The sequence below is a fragment of the Elephas maximus genome, chromosome 2 (genome assembly GCF_024166365.1).
Source record: "Elephas maximus indicus isolate mEleMax1 chromosome 2, mEleMax1 primary haplotype, whole genome shotgun sequence".
Lineage (NCBI taxonomy): Eukaryota > Metazoa > Chordata > Mammalia > Proboscidea > Elephantidae > Elephas > Elephas maximus.
In genome coordinates, this window is record NC_064820.1 from 153,025,589 (window position 1) to 153,052,160 (window position 26,572).

A 26,572-nucleotide genomic window follows, 5' to 3' on the forward strand; every position below is an offset into this window, starting at 1 on the left:
ATACTGGTGGGCACAGGCACTTTTCCTGTATTTCTTAAACATCATCGTCTTTCTCATGCTTTACCCTTTTGCTCCCCTCTCCCACCTAAAAAAAAAAAAAAGGAAAAAGTCCTCTGCTGTCAGTAAGGTGAGGGCCAGCAATGCTCCCAACTGGGGTATGCAACACTGTCCATTGGAGCAGCCCTTTACAGGACACGCCATGCCTTCCTGCATGCTCTCATGTGAGCTCTGTGAGGCAAGTGTCTCTACAGGCCCAGTGGGTGAAGCTGAGCTCAAAGAGGTTAGACAATTCTCTGAGGTCACAAAGCCAGGGAGTCAGCTTGGAGACCAAAGCCCAGGCATCCGGATTTGTAATGAGCCAGGCTGGTACCGGGTTGGTGACTGCTTTTGCAGCCTCACTTCTATTTGAGGAGCGGAGACACAGATTAAAGTCTTTCTGGTAGTAGAAGGGAGGGTCTGGTGGGCCCAGGGAGTTGCTTGGGTGCTGAGCAGCCATTGGCCACTGGTCTTTTCCTCAGGGCTCAGAGTCCTGGCAATGGGCCTAGCTGGCTTGGAGAAAGGCTGGGGAGGGGGCCTGGCTATAGAGAGAGGCCCCCTCATTGAACCTAGCCCTGAGCTGCTGCTTAGAAGTAGGGATGAGACGCAAGCGAGGGTGCAAGGGGCAGACAGCATAAAAAGAAAGGGCTCCCGAAACCTTAAAAAGCTGCATTACATAGACTTAAAAAATGATTCTTATAAAATAATTATGTTCATTGTAGAAAATTAAAAAATAGAGAGGTAAAAAAAACAAAAATCACCCATTATTCTCCCTGTCTCTCTCTCTTACACATACACAGTTTTAAACAAAATGAAATCACTGCCAGTAACAGGTTTCCTTCATTTAATGAAATGATGCAGTTCTTCTCCTTGGCATTAAATATTAATCTCTAATAGCACTTCCCAAACCAAATTCTATAGGACATGAGTTGATAATGGATATTACTTGAAAAAAGGGGTGCATGAACAAATCAGTTTGGGGAACATGGGGTAAAGAGTTAAAGAAATATCTTTATCAACTTTAGTATGATTCTACAGGTAGGGCCTCAGTTGTTTTTTTTTTTTTTTCCTTGAAACCTTTAATAGCATTTCAAGAAAATAAAGTTATGTGGAACAAGCTCTATAACATCATTTATATACGTGTACATGTGTGTGCAGTGTTTGGGTGGTACAAATGGTTAACGTGCTTGGCTGCTGACTGAAAGGTTGAAGGTTTGAGAGCACCCAGAGGTGCCTTCAAAGAAAGGCCTGGTGATCTACTTAAGAAAAATCAGCCATTGAAAATTCTAGGGAGTACAGTTCTAGTCTGATACGTACAGGGTCACCATGAGTTGGAATCGACTTGATGGCAGCTGGTTTATATACATGCGTGTATGTGCATATATATATATATAATTTTTTTCCCCCTACATGATTCAGAATTCAAGATGTGTAAAAAGACATATGGCTAAAACAAACAAGCAAAAACTCCTTTTTACTTCTGACCATAGCCCCATAGTTGCCTTTTCAGGAGGCAACCAATTTTAATCAATTCCTTGCACACATTTTCAGGTATTTTATGTATATATAAACCAATACCAGTATTCCTACACATATTTTTTTTTCTATAGCACTATTTTTCATGGTTGTATAATATTTCACTGTATGGGTGTAACAAAATTTTTGTAACTAATTCTTTTCACTGGGCATTTTAGCATGTTTCCCACCCCCTGCCTGCAGACAACCTTGGAGGAACACTCTTGCAGCTTCGTCACTGCATACATCCAGTGCATACTGCTGAAAGGGCAATATGGCTCTAGACCTGGACTGCCCGTGCTCAAATCCTGGCTTTGCTACTTGTTAGCTCTGTGTCCTTAGGTCATTTACTTTCTTTTGCACCTCTACTTTCTTCATCTCTAAAATCCAAGTGATAATGATAGCTCCGATCTCATGGGAAGATGGCCGTGAAGATTATATGAGATAATGTGTGTGAAGCCTGGTACATACAGAGCATTTTATACAGGTTAGTTATTATTGTTATCATTATCCACAATTATTTCCTAAGGCCATCTCCTAAAGGTGGAATTGCTGCGTCAAAGGGTATGCAATCTTCCTTGGCTTTGCACGTTGCCAAATTGCCCTCTGGAAAGGTTGAGCGAATTTGCACTCCCACTAGAGAGTGACAATGCCTGTTTTTTCCACACCCTCACCAACACAAGTTATTATCATGTATTTCATCTTTGCCAATTAACTAGACAAAGATAACGTCTCTTTGTTGTTTTCATTTGCATTTATTTGATTACTGGTGAGGCTGAACACTTCGTAAGTGGACCGGCCCATCATGTTTCTTCTTTTTGAGTTGTCTGTTCATGTCTGCAGCCTGTTTTTCTATTGAGTGCTCATCTTCTTATTGATTTCTGAGAGCTCTTTATAAATATTAAGGCTATTAACCTTTGGCTACAATGGTTTTTCCCAATTACCTGCTTCTCAATTTTTAAATGCTGGTTCTTTTTTTTTTTTTGACACCCAGAGGTTTTATGTAGACCAGCCTATCAATCTGATGGACTTTCTAGAGTTTCATTATTTTAAGTGTGGTAGAAGTTCTGCTTCAGCATCCTTCCCCCTTACCTAAGCTCCCTACCCTCTACTCTGGGATCTGTTCTGGGGTCCCTGGTCATTCCTTATCAGTTGCTCTTAACCACGGCTGCAAATGAGAATCCCATGAGAAGCTTTAAAAATTATAGCAGTGCCTGGGACATCTTCCAGACATTCGGAAGCAGAACTTGTGAGAGTGTTGCTGGGCATGTGGTTTTTTTTAGGTGTCTTTGTAACTTAAACAAATACAGGTCACAAACGGACAGAAAAGCGCACATCTTGTAAATGTAGAGCTCAGTGACTGGCTACAAGCTGAGCACGTCTGTACAGGTGCTTTTGCTCTGAAGTTGGATTAGCACTCAATGCCCTAGCTTCATGGTTAACTGGTAACCTCCAGCGAGTCCCTCCCTTTTCTGTGTGAACTGGGGATACAGAGGGCTCTTCTTAGGCCCAGAGGTACACTCTCCCTCGTTGGAGAGTGTTGGCCTTTCTTGCAGTTCTGAGATAAGGGAGCCCTCTGCTCCCCACCACCACAGGCCACCTCCCTCCCAACAAGTCAGGGTGGGGGTGCGGGTGACACCTGGTGGAAGGAAGCAGTGGTCACTCTATAGTCTTGTTTCCTGATGTTTAGTCCTGGCACAATACTATGCACTGAGCCTGTGGCCACAGCTTAATGGTGGTGATGGGAGGGGGATACATAGAAACTGACCCCAGAAACAGCAGGCATGACCTCAGTTTGGAGAGACCGAGGAAATGGGGGTTCGTAGTCATTTCCTGCCACCGATGAAAAACACAGAATCATATTTCATCTAGTGAGAACCCCGTGTGAGCAGATAGCCACTTCTCAGGACAGCCCACTCACTTCACAACAACCCCATTTAGTTCACTTGTTCCCCATTCATTCATTCAATGTATGAGTTGAGCACCTACTGCATTCTGGGTACTGTTATAAGCCCTAGGTATTTAGGAGTGAACAAGACAGATAAACTTCTTGTCTTAGGGAGTCTGAATTTTAGTGAGGGAGATAGACAATGAGTAAACAACAGGAAATATGAGACAGTCATAAGCAGTTAGAAAATGGCCCTAAGGGTGGGAATGAGCTTGGTGAGTTCAAGGGACTAAACAAGACTCATATGGCTGGAACATAGTGGATGACGGGGTGGTGTGAGGGGAGCTTGGAGGGGCAGGCAGGGTCAGGTGACATGGGGCTATGTAAGCCAGAGAAGTCTAGATTTGTTATTTAAGTGAGATGGGAAGCATTAGAAGCTGACAAGTTGACCTGATCTTACATTCTGCATGATAAGCTCATTCTTAACTTGAGCCACCATTGCTTCTCCCCCTGTGACTTCCAGCCATGGGATCCAGTACCAACCCCCGGGGTCCCCTGAGACAAGACTGAGGTGTTATTTACACAGCTCTCAAAAAAAAAAAAAAAAAAAACAAACCCAGTGCTGTCAAGTCGATTCCGACTCATAGCGACCCCACAGGACAGAGTAGAACTGCCCCCACAGAGTTTCCAAGGAGTGCCTGGCGGATTTGAACTGCCAACCCTTAGGTTAGCAGCTGTAGCACATAACCACTATGCCGAGACAGCTCTTATGGGGCCTCAAACATGACTGGCAGCTCCAGCCCCCTTTCTGGCACCCTCTCTGAGGAGGGTCCAGTGTTGCCTGTGTTCCCAGGGTGCAATGCTAGTGTGCAGGTATGGAGGCCAGGTCCTGAGAGGGTCTTGGGGCCAGAGATGAACCAAGCAAAGGAATTCCTGGCATGGATGGGATCCTGTCAGGGCAAGAGCGTCACGGAGGGCAGTCACGCATTCCCTGCTCAGTTGACCTGCATTTACTGAGTGCCTACTGCATGCAGTCTCTGTGCTTTGCCCCAGGCAGAAATGATTCAGCCATATATAGAATAATCACCCATCTCCCCACTCGCCAAGGAGTTTCGCTTTTCTCCCTCTGTTACTGTTTCATATATAAGAAATACATTTCTGTTGGAGAAAAACTACATAATACATGTAAAGAAAAAGAAAAGAACATTCAAGTCAATTCAATTACCACCAGAGAGAAAACCCCTGCAACATTTTCAAATACCTTTCGAAAGACTTTTCTCTCCAAAATGTTTTATATTCTACTATTTTCAGTCAATATATTGTAAAAAAAAAAAACATTTTCCAAGTCTGGAAATATAGATCTAAATCATTTTAATGGCTGCATAATATTCCATTGTTCAGATGAATTTGTAGGTGGTCTCCAATGTTCTGATATTATTAACAATACTGCAATAATCTCTACATATTCAGCTTGGTGGCCAAGGGGAAGAGTAACAGTCCTGAGGGCTTGAGTCCTTCCCCATGCAATGAGGAGACTCTCAAAGCTCCATCTGGACAGATGAGGGCATGAGGCAGAAGCAAGAGGAATAACTGTGTGCACAAGAAGAGGGGTGAATATTCCTAACTCCCTGCCCTCCACCATCACTGATATCCTGATTCCCTGTGGCTGTTCCCATCCCCCAGATGGAGGGTGGCTAGTTGGTGGTCTAGGAGTGCCCTTAGGTATTGGGCAGCTTGCTTTTCACGTCCCCTAATATCTCACTCCTCAGACCCAGCCCTCTGCTGAGCTCCTATACTCTTTGGGTTGGGAGGAAGCCCAGAGGTCACTTTGTCCAGCCCCCTGCCTCTTAGAAAAATGCCCACCTACATGCCAGGACTAGGGTTCTCTGGAGTGGGGTGTGTGGAGGTGAAGGGAGGCGGTCTCCTGCAGCGTCTTTATAACAAGAGGAAAGTCTCTCAAGAGTAACCCAATCTCCACAAAAAGATTTCCCTTGAGGATGGGTTCCATAAACCCTTAAGTCACATATCTGCAGTTGCCACAAATTGGGCCATGGAGTATCTTGCGGCTTCTGCTTTCCCGTCACCTGGGGTCAAGCCAGGGCATCTGGATTGTCTCTGTTTGACAGGCGATCCCCAGAAAGCACCTCGTTAAAGATAACAACAATAGCAACAACGACAACCAGGGCTGTTCCTTTCCCACATCCCAGCCCTAAGGCCAGGAGGTGCCGCTGCTGCCAGCTGCCTGACCTCATTTCTCTCGGCAGTGGGTGGTGGGTGCGGAGCCTGCAGAGATCTGAAAGCAAGACAGACGCCCAGGGGATGGCCAGGCACCCTAGCCAGGGAAGGCCTGGCCCTGCCTCCTGCCCAGCGCCCAGGGGGCAGGGGCAGCGGACTCTTAAAAGGGTTAACAATTCTCATCTCATGACTAAGGCTGAGCAGTCCCCTTTGCAGGGCAACACCTGGAGACAATGCGGCCAGTCTGCCTGGCTTCAAAGTCTCTCATCGTCCTGCTGCAGCAGGGCTGCTGGCCTGCCCCCTCAACACCACCTCTCCCACCCACAAAGTAACTGCAACATAAAAAAAACATATTGGAGGTTAATTACAGACTCCAAGTTCAAATGGGAAAGAAAGAAGGGGGCGGGGGGAACCCACGCACAACTAAAAATAGACACAGGGCCTAACCTGTGAATTGGGCAGCCAGGTGTCCTCTCCTTGGCCTGTAGCAGAGCCATTTGATACTCATGAGACAGGGCTCCCAAAGGAAGTAGGTGTTCAGCTGGGCCTCTTGGCTTTCCCTGAGCCACATTTCCTCGGCCACCCTGGCCCAGCACGGTGCCTGGGCTTGTCTTGCCCTCTTCGTACATCCATCCAACCAATATCCATATCCAACAAACAGCTTCTGTGACATACCAGGCCCCTTACCAGGCACTAGGGATGTGGTGCCGAACAGGACATAATCCCTGCTGTTGGTTGGGCTCTGCCTCCTGTTTAGGGCTCCCAGTCAGGCTGGGAGGGAAGCACAGCCTTACAAATGCCACTTTCCTGCACCAGTAAAAGCCAGCCCAGACCTGATAGGCTTCCAGCTCAGTGGGCCAGGTGCCTGGCTCCTCAGCTACCAGATAGAGAGGTCAGGGTCCGCTGGGGATGAAAGCTAAAGGGAGGAGACGCTGTAGCATGAAGGTAGGTAAAGAAGGGGAAGGGAGGGAGGAGGAGGAGATGAACTTGGCAGTGCCAAGACCTATAGATATGGTTGCCTGCTCATCTAGAAGCACCTGTCCACTGACACTCGGCCCCACAATCTGAGGGCAGGGCATGCACAGGCCCCCTCTTACCATGAGGGCCAACGCTATGCCTGCCCCACCCCCCTCTGCCAGGAGTCAGGCATGCTGGCAGAAACTGTGGCTTCCTCCGGGGTCTTGCAAGGCTAGCGGAGATGTGCCTAGGTCTGGGAGCCAGGCAAATACATGCTGCAGTGCCCCCCTGAGCTTAGGGCTGAGATCTGGGTACACAAGCCTTAGAGAGGGGGAGTGAGAGGGAGGTCACCTGTGCTTATGGGAGATCACACAGGTTCACACAGCAGAGGCAGCAGTTGCTGGGGTAGACATATGGGCACTCAGCACAGACACCAAGGTCTTTGTAGGCTCTTACAGTATGTACAGCCCAGGCCACAGACACCTTGAGCTGGCACGGATGAGGCCGGGGAAGCAGCACAGTAACAGAGGAAAGAACGGCAGCTAAGGACACAGCAATTCATGTCTTTGTCCCAGTCTCCCCATTTGCCAGCTGTATGGCCTTAGGTGAGTAATTTAACCTCCTGGGCCTCAGTTGACTCATCTATAAACCATACTTTAGCTATTTTAAGAAATGGAGTAAGAGAAAGCTCTATAAGGAGGGACCACTATCATTTCTTCAGCTGCCAAAGGTGGAGGTTGGGGTCAAGGCAGAGATGATAGTCCAGGAAGGTCATTATCATATTTGCCCACTGGGAAAGGCTGGGCTTTGGGCCAAAGTCTTCAGGCTGGAGAAACCTCTGGGAGAGGGGTCGTGGCTGCTGGACTAGGCTACCCCTGGCTCAGGGAACCCAGAGGGAGCAGAGCTGAGGCAGGGATCCCAGAGTCTTTTTCCCCTTAGGGATGGGCCTGCACTTCCTGTCTCCTTAGCCTGGCTGCAGAAAGTTCTTTCTGAAGCTCTGGGTCATGAAGAAATGTAGCAGGAGTGGGGGATAGGGAATTGGCATCTTGTAGACGCAGACAAGAAGGGCTTCTCTCCTGTACAGCAAAGCCACAGGATGACCTCGGGGCCTCTTTCTGGAAGGCCTGCCAAGCTCATTAGTAAGGCAAAACAGCACCTTTGTATTAAAATAAATAGACATGTGATGGTGTAGAATGTCAAGTTCATGCGGATTTTTACGATAAAATAAAAATGCATGACTTCAAAGAAATGTTGGGTTTCAGATACAGGCCTGGTTTGTTCACCAAATTCAGATACCCCCATGGGTGCATGGGGCCCAGACCACTAGAGTCCTTGCCTCCTCCTCAAGTCTGTCCACAAGCTGAGAGAGCCCTGGCCTAGGCACGCTAGAGTATTGGCGGGCTGAGATGTGGGACCTTGTCATTCAGGCAAGTGAGGGAGAGGGGGCTGGAAAGAACACACCACAAAACATCAAGATATTGTCACTAGCAAAAAAATAACATGTGGAAAAAAAATTCTCCATCTTCTCTCCCGACTTTGCTTTCTCCTGGGCTCCCTCTTTCAGTCATCTTTGGCAACTCTGTGTCTCTTTTGATTCTTCCAAATGATCGAGTCCATTCAACCTTCACCAAGCTTCTCACCCTAATAGCCTCCCCTCCATCGTCTGCCACACCTTGGTTCAGGCCATACTGCTGCCCACCCCCACCCCCCAGTACCATTACACTAGCCTCCCCATCTCAAATATCACCCCCTTCAATTTCTGGCTTTTGGCAGATTCCCCTCCATATGCTTCTCCACCATTCAGAAACCTTCATTGGCCCCATGATGTCTATAGAAGAAAGGCCACCTGCCTTCCTTGGTGGCTGCCTGGCCCTTAGGGAAAGCTTCCTGGGTCAGTACGTGGGCCCCCTTCCCAAACACATCTTTCTGCTTCCCCCTACCACTTCCCTTCAGGAATGCTATGCTCCAGCCAAACCGAAGCACTGGCTGCTCCTCAAACATGTCCCATCTGTTCACGCTTCTCCTCCGGCCCCAGTGCCATTCCTCATGCAGGCAGCAGAGTAGGAGAGGGTCAGACATGCAGACTAGGGGGTTAGATAGGCCTTGGTTAGATTCTTGGCTCTGCTCAATGTCTTGTATAACTAGGCAAGTTACTTAACATCTCTGAGCCTTTGTTTTCTTGTCTGTAAAACAGGGAAACTCTCACTCCCCTTTTAAGATTGAGTTGAGAATTAAAAGGGGGTAATGACAAGAGTTTAACACAATGCCTGGAACAGAGAGATAGCTCAATAAATGGCAGTTCTTATGAATCTAAACCCCTCAAGATCTCAGAAGCCACCGCCTTCTCTAATCCCCCCAGCCAGAAGCAAATCTCTGCCTTACACAGACTTCCTGAGCCTTTTACCTGTCTTTCCTTGGGCTCAAGCCACTTTCTACCTTCAAAAAATCTGGGCTCATATCTTTCTAGGCTGTGGGAAGCTTGGGGAGGGGATGTGTCCAGGCATCGCTATATTCCTGGTGTCTGGCACTGAGGAGATGCTCACTTATCACTGGCTGAACAAATGAATTAATGATGTAAGGCTGAACTGTGACTGATGGGTGCCTCAGAGTGGCCCAGATCAAGCTGCTGTGAGCACTGAAGAGAGGGTAGGGCCCCTTGATGGCTAATCCCAGATCCCTTTCCCCCAACTCATACCTCTCCCTCCTCCTCAGCCAAAACATACATCTGTCCCAGAATAGTTGAACAGGTGAGGAAATCAGGGGGCTGCACTGAAAAACTGCTCTTTCTTAGCCTACCAGACTGCTCAACCACTAAGGGGCTCCTGGCCACGGGCAGGAAGATCAGCCAGGACACCCTCTTCCCATGAGTCTGCCCCTCTTCAACAGGAGAAGGGGTCACCTAGGTCTCCACATACATGGGTGAAATAGCTTGAGAATATCCTTATGCATTCAGTTTCTCAAATATGTATTGAGCACTTAGCACATGTCTGGTGCTGAGGATCAAGCTGACATGGCTCTGGCCCTCATGGAGATTCTAGTTGAGTGGGGTAGTGTCCACACTGTGGGATCAATACTATGACAGAGAGGCACTGGGTGCTGTGGGAGCCAAGGCTGTACTGAGACCACCTCCTCACAGTGAGGTCTAGGGAAGGCTTTGTGGAGGAAGAGAAGCCTATGCTGGGCTGAAGGATGAGCAGGAGTTACTCAAGAGAAGGGAGAGAGTGTTCTAGGCAAAGAGAACAGCAAGGTCATAGGGTGGAGGCAGTAGACCACAATGCATCCAAGCAACAGGGAAAAATTCCGTTTGACTTGATCGCCATGTACCAGGGTGAGATGTGAGGCTGCAGAGGGTGTATGTGTGGGGGTAGTGCCTGAGGTCTTGCCCTGTAGCCACCCAGACCTTTGCCTTGTGTGGGATGTGGACTTCTCTCTCTGGGCCTCGGTTTCCTCATCTGTACAGTGAAGGCATTGGACCATGAGCTCAGACTCAGCCTCACCTGTCTGCCACTAGAAGTCACAGATATGGATCAAGGCTGCTGTTGGCCCAAGACTACAGAATCCTTCCCAAGTGTTTCTGGCTGCCAAGGTATCCTGGGACAAAGCCCATGACCCCCTCTCCCCATCCACTACCACTCGCACATATCCTGACGGCTCAGCTGGAACTACTGCAGGAGCTCCTGACTGTGCCCTCCCCTTGCCCACCCTTCCACAAACTGGGGGTGGCTGATGATACCTAAAGAACAGCTCTGACTAGTTCACCCTCCTGCTCAGAACCCTTCGCTTCCTGCTATTTAGGACAAAGGCTAAACTCCTCACCAGCCTGACATTCAGAAAATCCACCACTTGGCCCTATTGGTCTTTCTCCTCCTATACATCCCATCAGGCAGCATATCTAATAGATTGCACTTTATTTTCTAATCACCTTCTGTTCCACAGCCTCCGCACCTTTGCTGGTGTGGTTTCCTCAACCTGAATGCCTGGCTCCTTTAGATCTATCCATCACAGTCCTTCCTATTCTCCTCCTAAGTCTAGCTCAGCCTCATCTCCTGCCCCATAAAACCTCCTTAGAGTCCTCTAATTGGAATTAGTCTCTCCTATCCATTCTGTGTCAGCACTTGGCAGGGGCAGCCTTGCAGCTGAAATTAGGTCTGTCTATATCTATCTTGTCCCACAAGGTGGTGAGCCCATTCCCCAACAACAGCATCTCAGCCAGCATTGCGGCTGCCCAAGCATCATGCCTGGCACACAGGAGCTTGGTAAATTCCTGTGGAACTGGGCAAACCTCCATAGGGCTCTGCTCTGTGAGGCTGGGACACCCAGCTGAACCAGTGGTTCCCAAACTTCAGCATGCATTACAATTAACTGGAGGGCTTGCTAAAACACAGAATACTGGCCTCCATCCCCACAGTGTCTGATTCAACAGGTCAGGGGTGGGGCGCCTGAGCATTTCTAACAAGTTCCCAGGTTATGCTTTAAATCAGGTTCCTACCGATTTAAATATTCACTTTTTGCGCAAAAGGCTCCACGGGACCAGATAACTAACTACTCACTCTTGGACCCTGTACTAAATCTACCCAGACTCTGTAACCCAAGCTTGGTTTATCGCTCAGCCACTTGACCATAATAACGTCGTTTCCCAAGAAGCCTCTGAAGCTTTCTGCTTGTTGGCACAGCCTCAGGGTCTGGGGGCTGCCCTCTCGTGCCACTGCTCCTGTTCACACCTTACCGCTACAGTCGCACTTAAGCTCCTTGAGGGCAGGGACTCAACCTGCTCATCTGTACCCCCGGGTCCCACCCTCAGAGTTTTATTAACAAGAGCCTAGGAAATAAATATCTGATCAGGTGATCTGATGGGAAGGCCTGCTCCAACAAGTAGACCAACAATGCCTCTTCTGCCCTTCACTGGTTTTTCTCGAGGGACATGAAATGTGGAAGAGTCAGGAGCCAGGTGGACTGTGCATGCTGAGACAGGGCAGGGGGCAGACCTAGGCTTTACATCCCATCCTGCCACTAATTCATAGTTGGATCTAAGGCAAGTCATGGACTTTCCCTGCCTGGGTTTTCTTATCTGTAAAATGAGGATGATAAAATAATACCTATACTTCGTAGGAGCAGTGCTGGCAAATAATAAGTGCTCAGTAAAGGACAGCTGCTTTCGTTGTTACTACCACCTGCCTCCCATCCCCTGGCCCTCACAGGTGCAAACTGGCATGGGTGTGTTCCTACTGCTTGGAAGGCTTTTTTCCCCCCTGGTGAATTCTACTCACCATCCAGGCTCAGCTCAAATGCCACCTCCTCTGTGAAGCCCTCCCTTTGCTTTCCCAGGACAAATCTTTCCTCTCCTCACCATGCATTGTGCACATCTCTGGCCTCACACTTGGTTCCAGTCATAGGCCATTGTGTAAGGATCTATCTGCGCTTCCTTAGGGCAGAGGCTGTGGTTTATTCACATAGGAGCAGCTCAAGGAATTCCTGCAGAACTGAATATACAAACGTGAGTGAAAGTACATGCAGTGTGTGTAGTTACTGTGGCCAGGGCCTGGAAGTCTTGAGAAATGGATGGTTAGACCCAGGCGGGCCTGGAGGCAGCCCGGGAAGACATGCCACTGCTCTCCTCCCACTAAGTTATGAACGGTATGCTATAAGCTCAGAAATTGTGATGGCAACACAACCAGAATACGGTTCTAATGGGGCCCAATTCTCAAGCGTTGGCAACTCTTTACCAGAAAGCCTCTCTTCCCTATGCCAACTGTCCCTCAGGCCAGCTTTGTGGCCCAAGAGCAGAGGCTGAGAGGCATGAATGGGGTTGACCAGGCATAGGTAGGCACCTGGGAGCCAACCCTGAGGCCAGGACTAGGGCTGGCCTGTGCTGGACCAGAACTCTGGTGCTGCCCTAAGGCCAGGGTTGCCCTAACTTGGTGCCCTGAAGCTTCTGGCACCGATGGGAGAAGGCACTAACAGGATAACTTTGTGATTCCTGTCAATATCTGAGTCCAAGTGCTCTTCTTCTCATGGAGTTGTTTCTTCCTCCTCTAGTAGCCCCTGCTCACAGAGCCCACCTAGGTCGGAGGGCCTGGGTCTCTGCTGGGGAGGGGGGAAGGAAGGGCCCAACCCATAATCTTTTAAGGGAGAATGCCCCCTCTATTTGTAGCCTGGAGCCCTCAGTCCAATTTTAGCTCTATCCCAGACCCACTGGCCCACCCCACTCCAACCCAGGTGACTCATGGCCCTACCCCAGCCCCACCGCTGTGCCCGTCTGGAAAGACTAGAGCTCTCTGTCCCCTCTTCACCCCTCCCTGAATGCCTGGAACTTGGGCTGAGGACCAATGATTGCTAGTCTGTAAACTGCTTTGAGCTCTCAGGATGAAAGACTACTGGGAAGTACAAAGTCACTCTCTGCTTGTTGTGATTGTTCCTAATGAACCCTGAGGTGCCAGGGAGCTGGAGCAGAGTGTGAGGCACAGGCTGAGTCCCAGAGGGGTGGGAGGATGGCTCCAGGTGCCTGGCTCAGCAGGGTTAGTCAGGGGCCATGGCCAGAGGTGAGGCTGCCAAATGCAACCCCCAGATACTGTTTGGACACGTGCACATGAGTGCATCTCTACCTCTGGCCAAAACCCTGTCCTAGAAGCCTGGGCACTATCTTTTGCAGACGCAGAAGGATGTGAAAGATGGGAAAGACCCTGCCAGGATTTCTAGGGGTCCAAGAGTCTAAAGAACAGAATGCCAGGGAGTTTGGGTGAGTTGTGTGTAGAGATCTCAGGTAGTGAGGCTAATCCACCTTCATGTTCCAGGACACCTTGGTGAAGACTGAAGCCTGTCCCCATTCCCCAGTGGGCAGACGTGGATTCCCAATTCACGGGGGAGCTCAAGCAGAGGAGACATTTCCATCAAAGCCTGAACGGTCTTTTAGGAGGCACAGAGCAAAGGCCGGTAACTTAGAATACGATTTCAAAGTCATTCTTCAAACCAACACGGCACCTCCAGGGGAATGGACACAGGGCTATCTACTCTTGGGGGCCAGCCTACCCCACCCCCAATCTCACAGCTCTCCTCCTCGTTAGGGTTCTCAGAGACCCTGGCCCTGAGGGCCGAGGCTCTGACTCCACGGCTGCCATGGGGAAGGTGAGAGCTGAGAGGACAGGGCATTTCCAGAAGCCCAGAGAGAGGGAGGACAGCGCCTAAGGTCACACCGAGGCAGAGTAGGGGTGGAGCCCAAGTGCCTGGCTTCCTGCTGTGCCCTTTCACTGTGCCATGAGTGGGCTTATTCCCCACCCCCAACACTGCTGCCAAGGCCAGCAAGGCTGTGCTAACTGTCCCCCTCAAATCCCAGGGATAAGGAGAAGTGGGGGATGGAGAACACAGCCCCAGGTAGGGATACCAGGCGTCGGCCCCACGAACACTCAGTGAGTCATGGAGCAGAGCTCACACCTGCAGTTCCGCCCCACCCGGCACTCCTGCCACCAAGGCAGGGGAAAAGTCCATTTCCCCACCTGACCTGGTGTGTGTAGGGGGCTACCCTTTCCTGCTGTTTGGCAAGGAGGAGTCGGGGGGATAGCTGGCTGTGTGGCCGAGGACTGGAGGAAGCCAGTTAATTAGTGTGCCCTTCTCTCTCCCTCCCAACTTTCCAAATTCCCTCCGCTCCACCTAGGCTGGAGGTTTTAGTGAATAACTTGCTCACATTCTCCATGTCTGCACCTCCCAATATTTCAAGCAAATGAGGCCCAGCCCTGGCTAAGACTTCTCCAGCTTCCCAGTGCCTATGTTCGCCCCAGGTGGGTGCTTTGATCTTGCAATGAGAGGACCCTGGCTGCCTTCAGTTCTGTAGGCCACTGTCAGCTTAATCAGCCATCCTATTGGGTTTGCAATCAGACCTCATTGGTCACATATCAGGGATTCAAGACCGTTGGTTCTCACTGACACAGTACTTTCTCCCGATATTTTGCTTTGGAGCATGACCCTGCCCCATGTCCTCCCCATTCTAGAGTGTCCCAGGTCTCCAAAGTTCCTCTAGCTCAGGCCTTGGATCTGTTTGGTATTTGCTCACCAGCCAACTCCCTGACAGAAGGCATTCTGAAGAGCTGGCGGCCCACTTGGGAAGCAGGGAACAAAAGGAAGCAGGGAGGAAAAGGCAGCAAGAAAGATTATAGTTAGACATCGAGAAGGGCTTCCTCACAGAGGTGGAAGATGCTGAAACAGATAGTTGAGAGATCTGTAGAATCTCCTCAGAGGCCCCTCCTCCCACCTCTGCCCCAGTGTATACTCTACCCTTGGCAGCAGGCATGCTCATTTACCTGGCACTACAGATTCCCACCAGTTGAAGCCCAACAAGTAGCTTGCTACCAGCTCAGCTACTCTGTCCTTGGCACTGAGAAGATGCCCTTATCTAGCCAGCCTTACAAAGTGCCCAGTATAGGATTTGTGCGTGCGTGCGTGCGTATGTGTGGTGGTGGTGGTGGTGGCAGCTCACTGAGCCAGATCCACGAATCTTGGTCATTCAGGTCTCGGGCTGAGTGCCCTGCCACACTACATAAGCCCAGCTGGGACTGACCAACGTACTACTCAGGACAGACTAACAATGTCCGTTTCCTTAGAGAGGACTTCTAGATGTACTTACCCAGCAGAAATGGGCTATGAAGCTTTTTTAAAAAAAGATGAGAACACATCCCTAGCCTTTAAATGTCCTTAGTGGCATTTCTCTACTGGGCTGAAGATAGTGTCTGAATCCTAGGCTCTTCCAATAAAGAGACTTTAGAGATCCTCTTGCTATCTCTTCCACCCTCATTATACAGAAACTCAGAAAAGAGAAGGGATTTGGCCAAATTCTCAACCAGATTTGAGGCCTCCTGATTCAACTGTCCAGTCCAGTGCTCTCTTGAAGACACTTTTATGTTGTACCCCTGGCAGGAACTTCAGTGGGTGGATAGAGACCCAGCAAGATGGGCATCATTGTCCACAGAATGCTGATTTGAAATCCCAAGGCCTATCTCTAGAACTTATTCCATGACTTTAACCTCAGTAAGCCTCAGTTGCTTCTATAAAATACGGATAGGACCTCCTGCCCCCAGTGTTATCACGAAGACTAAATGGAGATAAAACACCTGAACATGTCTAGCTTGCTGACTGGTACAAAACAAGCATTAACAATATGCTTGTTTGAGGAAGAAGAAAACAGTGAGAACCCAGGGTTTTCCCAACGGTGCCCCACTGCAAGCCTGGCTCTACCAGGGGAGGCTGTGCATGTCTTAGGCCCACCCTTGAGGTGCTCCAGACCAGTGCACTGAATAGGGGCCACCTCCTCCCTAGCCCTGCACTGCTCAGGGAGGGCACCAAGGCAGGTTTCAGTTCTGCTCACCCAAAACGCCATCTGGTCTCTCTCTTGGGGACAGAACCCAAAGGCCCAAGGGAGTCACTCCTCAAGACCAGAGGGGACCACAGTCCAACGCATGCTGCAGTTCTGAGGGAAACGTCTGTCACAGAAACAGCGTTTGAGAGCTGGGCAGGGCATCCCCTCGGAGTCTCCGGAGGTACCTCCCGGGGCTGCTACCCATGCCCCAATGCCCGAGCAGAACTCCTGGAGGTGTGGCACATGGGTGGGGGCTAGACCAAGAGCACACTCGTGCTCAGATCCCTCCTGAGGAGAAGAAGGGAGTGACAGCTCCCTGAGCGCTTCTACACGGCCAGGCGCGGCCCGCGTCTGCTTGTTCGCTGTCTTTCCGTTGTTCCCACCCTGGCTCCACTCTGCTCAGGGCTCCTCCGCTGCAAGCCGGTATGCAAGGGCGGCACCCGGGGCGGTCGGGTGGCAGCGCCTCTTTCCTGCCCCTCTGTCAGAACGCGGCCGCCCGGGGATAGGCGCGCACAGCAGCCGATGGGCTCCCGGTGCGCAGTCCCTTGCCCACACGGTCACCCAGACCCACTGGCCCGCAGGCATGCACGTCCCTCGGTGCCTATCACCTCGGCAGCGGCACGCACTGCCCTAGACTCACCCGCGCGGCTCTGGGGGCGGGTGAACGAGCAGCAGGTTTCTCCCAGCGAAACGGGGTTTCTGGGCGCGCCGAGGTGTCCTACCTTTCTCCCCCGGCTCGGGCTCCCGTTCCCGGTCCCGCTCCCACTTCCTCCCCTCTCGGTGCTTCTTGCCACGGCCTCGGCCTCTCCTGGACTCCGACATTCTGCCCCGGGTCCCAGGCGGTGGGACAGACGCGAGGCGCAGGAGGCAGGACAGCCTCAGTACTCCGCTGCGCGCTGCACCCCCGCTGCCTGCAGCCCTAGTGCCCGAGCGCGGCGCCTTTCTTATAGACGGTCACACCCTCCGGGGGAGGGGAGCCGCAAGCCTTAACTCTTCCCCTCCCGCGCCCGCCCCCCCCCCCCCCGCCCCGTTCAGGCCACGGGAGACTGCGGGAGGCCGGGATCTGGGCCCTGGGCCCCCTCCCCAAGCTGACCGAGGTAGATTGGATGGGCGCTCAGACGGAGCGCCACAGACCTGCCCGCCGAGACGTGGCGGGGTGGGGGGGGGGTTCGGCTGGGCTGGGGGCCTGAGCCATGACTGAGGAATAGGGAGAGAGATCCCCCCAGCGAGGGCCAGTCTAAGGACAGTAAGGGGGTGGGGAGACTCAGGGAGAGAAGTGTCCAGGAAGGAACCAAAATGATGCCCACTGGCCAGCCCAGTGCGGTAGGAAGTGCCCTTGCCCCCCTCCAGTCAGTCCCCACGGCTCTTGGCCCCCTTGTGGGCAGTTTGTGCTTCCTCATCCTTGCAAGTTTGCCCTCAAGCCCATGGGACATCACCATCTGGGGCATGCCTTTTATGCGACTACCATTTGTGCCTGGTTGCAGGGGTCTATGGACCAGAAGCCCCTCCCAGCCTGTGTGGGCTGCGGCCTCAGAGGAAATGGGTGCCCCATGTGGGTAGAACTACACCCCCAGCCCCAACCACACACAGTCATCTGCCACTTTGACTGCCCAGGCTGCCAGTAGCAGTCCTCTTCAGAGGCAGCCTAGGCAAAATGAGACACTGATCCCCACCTCTCACAAGCCACTGGGCAGGCGCTGCGGAAAGGACAGCGTCCTGCTGCTGCCTGAACACGGTGCTGAAAGGGTTACACAGCAAAGGCTCTCCCTCTTCTGGCTCCCAGAAAGCCTGAGCCTGCGGTTTGCCTGCTTCGCTCTGCCTGAGGTGTCCCCTTACAGCTATCCCAACTGGAATCCAAGTCAAAGATCATCCCAGCCAGTCCTCTGCCTCCTCAGGAGAGGGTCCCAAGGCTTCTCTGGACAGTGTCCTTCTTAGGAGAGGCTGGAGCTGGCTAGGACCTTGAGGCCAAACTTGGGGGGTGGTGGGCACAGAAAGACAGGAGGTAGAAGGCGATGTCCATGCAGAGGGATGACCTGGTGCTCTCCAGGCTGTAAACCTGGCCCACCAGGGGTCTGTTTTGGGATGATTGTGGTAAGAGATGCCTCTCTTCCCATACCCCCAGCCAAGGCATAATGAGCACCCACCCCACTTCATGTAGCATTGCTCACTATGAGGGCATCAAAGAGGTCCTGGGCAAAGCTAGAGCCTAGGTCTCAGACCCTCTGCTCATTCAGCTTCCAAAATGATACTTATATCCACCCCTCCCCAGCCATTCAGTCACTGCCTCAGTTCACTTCCTCCTCCTGCCCCACAAACGCTAGCCTCCTTGCCGAAGATTTGCCCTCTCAGTTCTGGCCTTCCTAAGGCCATCAGAGTGAGTTTTCTAAACACAAACCAGATCACTTCACTCAGATACCTACGGGTTAAAACTAAACTCCTCACCGTATCCAAAGCCCTATTCATCTGGGACCCAGCTCATAGCCTTCTAGCCCCCAGTCCTATGCTCCAGCCTCATTCACCCAGGAGCCACACACATGATCCTCTGTCTCTTCCCCATGTCTTTGCATATACTAATCTCTCTGCCCAGGGTCGTCTTCCCTACTTCTTGGCCTAGTCAATCTGTTTGTTTATTCATTTTAAGAAAAATGTAGTTAGGCTTATTGTGTTTCAGGCATGTTGCTAGGTGTTGGGGATATGGCAGTTAGCAAGACAGACTTGGTGCCTACTTATATGAAGGTTTCAGTCTTGGTGGGGATGGACAAACAACTAATTACACAAGTAAGGGATTAATTACATTTATTAAGTATTAAGAAGGAGACATATTCATTCAGCAAACATTTATGTCAGCGTACTGGCTTATAGAGGAAACAGACTGTGGTGAGGGAAGGCTTCCCCTAGGAAATGACACTTAAACTGGGATTTGAAAAATGAGTAGGAATTGGCTAGAATAAAGGGGAGCTGGGGAGGAGTATTCCTGCCAGAAGCAGCAGCACATCCAAAGGACCTGAGGCAGGAAGGAGCTTTTGTGCCTTTGCAAAGCTGAAAGATCAGTGTGCTGAGGTGTATGTGTGCATTTAAGTGTATGTATGGGTGTGTGTGTGTGCACACTTGTGTATGGGGTGTGTGTGTGTTTGTGTATGAGGTGTGTGGGTGTATGTGTGAGGTTTGTGTGTGCTTGTATATGGGGGTACGGATGTATGTGTGTCTGAGTTTGTGTGTGTATGTATGGGGGTATGTGTGTGTGCTTGTGTATGGAGTGTGTGGGTGTACGTGTATGTGAGGCTTGTGTCAGAGTTTGTGTATGGGGTGTATGGCTAGATGTGCTTCTGAGGTTTGTGTGTGTACTTGTGTATGAGGTATGTGGATGTATGTGTGTCTGAGGGGTGTGTGCTTGTGTATGGGTGTATGTGTGTGTGCTTGTGTATGGAGTGTGTGGGTGAGTACACATAGTGTGAAAGGAGGCTGGAGGGGAGGCAAGCAGTGATCAGATCAAGCAGGTCTTTGTAGACCCCCTAAAGACACTGGAGTTTATCCTAAGAGCCATGGTCTGCTACCAAAAGGTTTTAAGCAGTGTATGTGGCAGTGGGGAGAGGTGACATGATTAGATCCTCTGCTTCCTTAATACTTTTTATTTATCCCTCTGCAAACATATCGTTTTGTGCTGTTTTTACTTTTCACCTCTGTCACTCCCACTAGAGTAAGAGCTCCTTTAGGGCTGTGGCCCTAGCACCTGGCACATGTTGGGTGGTCAATACCTCCTTGTGGGACACTAGTGAAGAATGGCCAAGGGCAGCAGCAAGACACAATGGTCCAAAGTGGGAGTCTACAGGCCAGCCAAAGATAATCTCTTCTAGGTGTTGTTCTTACCTGGATGTTTAAGGCAGCATGTAACAAGTGAATGATATAAGTCAAAAATGTCACTGGAAATTCAAGGATGGGCTTAAGCACTCTCCATGGGCAAGGGTATCCAGAGACAGTGCTGAGGAAGGTGGCTTGAAGGTCTTCAAGGATGGGTGGGATTCTGGTGGGAGGCGGGCAGGGGTTCCAGACGGGTGGGATATGGGAAAGCCTAGGGGAAGCATTCCCTGGGCACTTGTTCAGGACACTGAGCAGACTAAGTTTATGTTAGGGAACCATGGGGAAAAAAAATACAAAAAACATGGGAGCTACCAATAATTAATATAAACCAAAAAAACCCAAACCCAGTGCCGTCGAGTCGATTCCGACTCATAGCGACCCTACAGGACAGAGTAGAGCTGCCCCATAGAGTTTCCAAGGAGTGCCTGGTGGATTCGAACTGCTGACCCTTTGGTTGGCAGCCGTAGCACTTAACCACTATGCCACCAGGGTTTCCTAATTAATATAGCAAACATTTATTGGGCACTTACTGTATGCCAGAGCTTACAGTGCTACCCATTAAAAAAAAAAAAAAAAAACTCATTATCGAGTAGATTCCAACTCATAGCAACCCTATAGGACAGAGTAGAACTGCCCCATGGAATTTCTAAGGAGCACCTGGTAGATTCACACTGCTGACCTTTTTTGGTTAGCAGCTGTAGCACTTAACCACTATGCCACCAGGGTTTCCTTAAGCACATTATGTATGTTATATCTTTTAATCCCAAGGACAAGTCTATGAGGTAGGTTCAATCGTTACCCCCATTTTACAGATAAGGGAACAAAGGCTAGCAATGATGAGATTATTCACCCAAAGTCACATAACTGGTAAGCTACAAAGCAAAAACTCAAACCTTACCCATCTTTTGCTAGGGCCTATATTCTTCACCATTAGACTCTACTATTTGTGAGATATACTTGACTGTCAGCCTGAGGATTTTGGACTTTATTTAGCAAGTAATGGGAATTCACTGACAGTTTTTTGAGGAAGGGACTGACTTGTGCATTATAGAAAACTTAATCTCACTGGGGCATGCAGGATGGATGGAAAGGGGGAGAGAGGGGAGCAACGGAAACAGTTAAGCAGGTCAACCAACAAATATCTATTTAGCGCCTACTAATACGGAGATTATCAAACAATACTATTAATATCAACATGCAAGTAAAATTTTGCTGAAGATAATTACAAAACAGTTGCAGCAGTACATTGACCGGAAACTGCCAGAAATTCAAGCTGGATTCAGAAGAGGACGTGGAACAAGAGATATCATTGCTGATGTCAAGCTGAATCTTGGTTGAAGCAGAAAATATCAGAAAGATGTTTAGCCAAAAAAAAAAAAAAAAAAAAACCCAAACCCAGTGCCATCGAATCGATTCCGACTCATAGTCTCATAGCGACCCTACATGACAGAGTAGAACTGCCCCATGATTTCCAAGGAGCGCCTGGCAGATTCGAACTGCTAACCCTTTGGTTAGCAGCCATAGCACTTAACCACTATGCCACCAGGGTTTCCTAGAAAGATTTTTACCTTATTTTATTGATTATGCAAAGGCATTCAACTATGGGAATCATGACAAATTGTGGACAACATTGCAAAGAATGGGAATTTCAGAACTCTTAATTGTGCTTAAGAGGAAGCCGTACATTGACAAAGAGGCAGTCGTTCTAACAGAACAAGGGCATAATGTGTGGTTTAAAATCAGGAAAGGTGTGTGTTGGGGTTGTACCCTTTCATCACACTTATTCAATCTGTATACTGATCAAATAATCTGAGAAGCTGGACTATATGAAGAAGAATGTGACATAAGGATTAAAGGAAGACTCAAAACCTTGCTTGCTGAAAGTGAAGAGGACTTGAAGCACTTACTGATGAAGATCAAAGACCACAGCCTTCAGGATGGATTATACCTCAACATAAAGAAAACAAAAATCCTCACAACTGGACCAGTAAGCGACATCACGATAAACAGAGGAAAGATTGAAGTTGTCAAGGATTTCATTTTACTTGGATACACAATCAACACCCACGGAAGCTGCAGTCAAGGAATCAAATGATGTATTGCATTGAGTAAATCTGCTGCAAAATATTCTTTTAAAGTGTTAAAAGGCAAAGGTATCACTTTGAGGACTAAGATGCTCCTGACCTAAGCCATGGTATTTTTAATTGCCTCATAGGCATGTGAAAGCTGGACAGTGAATAAGGAAGATTGAATTACGGTGTTGGTGAAGAATATTGAAAATACTATGGACCACCAGAAGAAAGAACAAATCTGTCTCAGACGAAGTACAGCCAGAACATTCCTTAGAAGCGAGGATGGTGAGACTTCGTCTCATGTACTTTAGACATGTCATCAAGAAGGACCAGTGCCTGGAGAAGGACATCACGCTTGGTAAAGCAGAGGGTCAGAGAAAAAGAGGAAGACTCTCGAGGAGATGGACTGACACAGTGGCTGCAACAATAGGCTCAGGACCGGGCAGTGTTTTGTTCTGTTGCACATAGGGTCGCTGTGAGTTGGAGCTGACTTGACGGCACCTAACAACAACAACATGCCGGGGTTGCTACGAGCACTGATTCGACAGCAATGAGTTTTATGTGCCAGGCCCTGGTCACTTGGAGGGTCAGGTAAGGAGGGTCATGTAAGAAGGGCCTGAGCCAAGGGGTAAAGGCAGTAAGAGTAGCTCACATTAACTCAGTTCTTCACACCAATGCTATGAAGTAGGTCTACTATTATCCCTATTTTGCAGAGGAGGAAACTGAGGCATAGAGTGATGAAGTCATCTTTATTTGTCCAAGCCAAACAGCAGTTAGGAACCCATGCAGTCATGTACCCAGAGCCCATACTCTTAAGCATGGCCCTATGCGTTGCTCAAGAAAATATGGAAAAGGGAGACAGAGTAGAGAAAGAGCCCCTCCTAGCCCAACTACTGGCCTCAGGACCTGCAGTTTCCACAGCCCTATGACCGATGATCAGTGCCTGGGTGGTAGGCAGGTGAAGAGAGCCATGGGTACCACAAGGCCTCTGGTGGAGAAGGATGGCCAGACACTTGGAGTACCCCCAGCCTGGACCAGGGATCCTGCCAGGAGCCTGAGAATGACCCTGTGAGCCAGGCCTGTTGCTATGGTAACACCTTCCTGTTTTACCATAGGTTGTGCAATGCCCTGTACAACTTCATGCAGGAGTGAGAGAGACTGGGGATGGGCCCTGAGACCATATCACCCAGAAAAGAAGTCTTTCCCCCACCCTGATTTTACAATGGGACACTAATAGTAACATAACAAGTTAATTCAATTCCTTTAAGGAGCAAAAACACAATGTTTAACTGGCTTACAAATTTTTTTTTCTTCCTTTCTAACATTTTCCTCTCTACTTTGAGGCTGTGCCATGGGCAAACTTTGAAGTTTAGGAAAGTTTGGACTTGTTTGAGTCATGTGCAAAAATGCCTTTGAGTGAAAAGGGGGAAAAGAAAACCACATTACCCCTGCCCTCAGCTGAGACATGGGGCTCCAAAAGGATTACCTATAAAATTTTCCTGCAAAAGGGTCTCGGGGGCCAAGTTGGGGTTTTTCCCCTCCCCTTGGACTCAATGTTTGGTGAGAATCCTTGGGAAGAGATTCAGTGACCTCAAGCCAGGGAGTGCCTTCAGCACTCTCTGGGACCACCTCCTTCCTCAGGAAAAGGCACTCCCAAGCCATCCCTAAGCCAATTCAGAGCCATGGTATGTTCACTATGAATTAAGTTCTTACAGAAAATGAGGCTACTCTTACCCTCAGCCATCCTCGGCTTAGTACCTCCAAGTTATGAGGCTCCTCTCCCCGACTTCTGACCTGACCTGATGAGGCTGCCTGAGGAGGAAACAGATCAATAGGCCACTCCCTGGTGAACCAGAGAAATTCCTTCTCACCAGGAGGATTATGCAAAGCCTGGGAAGCCCTTTACCCAAGGTGCAGGCCCAAGACTCTAGGAAGCAGTGGGATCCTGGCTGTAGCCAGGTGAGCCCTGAGGACTGCTGGGTAAAAAGGGCTGAATTGGATGTTGAAACACCTGGGCTTGGGCCCAGTTTTGCCCCTGAGATTAGGTTAATCTGGGCAAATCACCTTCCACACCACCGGTCTCAGGCTATAAAATGGGGAAAAGTGCCCCAGAATCTTCTGCCTACCAGCTAGCCCAGGAAGGCTACAAGACTTTGGGTTGCTGAAGAAGTAGGGGCTTGAGATCACGACATAAAAGCCTTCAAATGGCAGGGTGAGAATGCTTCTAGAGCCACACACAGAATTGTAAACCCTGACTGATCCCCTCAGAATTGTGCCTACCTGCTCAACACATACACATACACTCACACATTAAGTGTCTTAACTTCACTGGGTGGTCTGGAGTAGCAGAGATTGAAAGCAGTCAACCTACCTATGCTCTAAATGCAGTTTTCCATAGATTGATATTCTGGACAAGACTTGGATTCCCCTTCAAAGAAAGGGGCCCACAGGCCTTTCTTATAGAGACTTCACTGAGTAGATGTGGAAATTCATTTCTGATCTCCCAGCAATGGGTACCCTCGACCAGGGCCCAGTCTGGGCAGCCCCTTGCCCTTTTGACTCTATCATCTTTCCCTTTGCTCCCGTGGGACACAAGGTCAGATGTTCCACTGCCTGAGCTTGGCCCTTGGTTGTGGGAGCTGCTGTGGATGGGCACCTCTGTCCCCACCCATTGTTTAAAAGGCTCTTCCTGCCTCAGCCCACCCAATTCCACACCCAGAAGAGAATTCATGCTCTTCCCTGCTCAGAGAAGTTCAGCCTCTTTCTTTCATTTCAGACCTTTTTTTGGGAGGGAGAGAAAGATGTGGAAGCGAAGGGGCACACTCATCCCACGAGAAGTCCTGGGAGCAGGTGGAAGGGACCAGGAGAGAGTGGGAGCCTCCCCGGCTCCAGGGGCCTGGAGAAGAAAGCCACAGGCAGCAATGGGATAGCAAAGGAGGGGAGAGGTGAGGTGACAGGCAGGCCTGGGCAGGGCTGGGAGCAGAATGGGGAGAGGAAGTGAGAAACTGGAGCAGTCCCAACGATGAAGGACGGGGGTGGGAGGGCGGGAGAGTAAGCATATGACAAAGGAGGGAAGCAGAACAGAGGCCAGAGGGAGGCAGGCCAGGCTCTACTTCCAGTGTACCCAGGTATCTGCTGCATGCCCTTGAGCAAGTCCCTTTCCTTCTCTGGCCTGCCTGCCTCCCATCTGAACAATGTGAGGTTAGACTAGATGATCTTGAGAGGTCCTTGAGGTCCTCTTGTCTGAGGAACCTAAGGGTTCCAAATTTGCCAGTAAGAAGGCAGTGCTGGAGCAGCCAAGTGAGTGCTCCCCACCCCAGATAAGGAGGAGATGTTATTGGTCCACAAGACCCTTCTCACAGCCCCCTGCTCTCCCTCCCTCCTTTCTTCTGTGGCTTCTTAGCTTGATAGGGCCCTTAGTTGCTCTCTGTAAGCCCCGCTGTTAGGTTGCAGGGAGGTAATCAGGGATTGTTGAAAAGCCCAAGGCATGGGTATCGGGCCCTGTGTGGGTGAGGAAGTTGCCCTGGATTCCTGCTGCCAGCTGCTTCCAGGGCATAGCTATTGGGTAAATTGCACCATCTGCATGGAGACACCTGGGAGACTCTGGCACTTCATCTCGTGTTACCCAGAGCCACATTCTCACTGGGGTGAGAGATGGGAGCCTACTTACCTTCCCCAGGGTAGGGGGTCACTGCAGAGGCATATTTAGGAAAAACAGTGTCTATGGCATTAGTTTTAAATTGCTGAATGATCTCTCACAGCTGGAGATGGAAACTGCCATGGTGAATAGAAAACTGCTAGCGGCCCCCACCCCCAAGTGGCACCCAGGGCACGTGCCATACCTTCCATACCCTACGTAAGCCTTCCTTCCTCCTGCCTGCCTCCCTCCCTCTTCAAGCTAACTGCATAATTACGAAGCAATAATAATAACTGACACTTACACACTAAGTCCTGTGTAAGTACATAATTTATTTATGTAATGACATAATGACTTGTTTGCTGGCCTGGGGGCTGTGAGGACCATGCAAAAGTGCTTAGCTACTGTCTACAGCACCCTGGGGACACACAGTGTCTGCGTGGATCAGCAACTGGTGGGAGCATGGCTCCCAGAAGCAGCTGTCCTCTGCCCTGAAGGCCCCATCCAGGTCTAACAGAGGAAATGAGGGGCTGGCCATTTTAGATGGAATTTGCTTACATCCATCCTTTCACTCTCTGGGAGATCAGATTGGAGGGGTCAGCACCTGCTCCCTCCCTTTCTTCTCATCCCCTTGAGGACAAAGGGGATCCTCTAGAAGGGTGCAGTCTCTTTCCAGGCAGAGGGAGACAATTCAAATCAGGCTGGCAAATTTGGAGAGACTCCTGGTCACCGCCCAAGGAAACAAGAGGCCTTGCCCAATATAGGCATCTAGGAGCCTGGAGGCAAAAAAATTCTCTTGTCTCAGCCCTGCCCATCTTAGCCCTACCCAGCCCAGCCCTGCCCCCCCCCCCCCCCGCTCCAGACTTGGCTGCTCATGGGACACAGCTCAGCTTCCCTGGCATGGCCTGGGTGCTGGTTCCCATGTCATACTTAGCCTTCTTGGGAATTCCCAGTAGGTAACTTCATGGATACTAACTTCATAGTGGCTGTGGAAGTCTCAGAGACCCTGAAGACCCAGCTCTGACCCTGTT

General features: G+C 50.0%; 1 protein-coding gene across 2 annotated transcripts in view; it reads right to left on the reverse strand.

Annotated features, from left to right (window-relative positions):
- NRG2 (neuregulin 2) overlaps positions 1-26,572 on the reverse strand; it is a 208,393-nt gene that overhangs the window by 40,578 nt on the left and 141,243 nt on the right. The window lies entirely within an intron of this gene.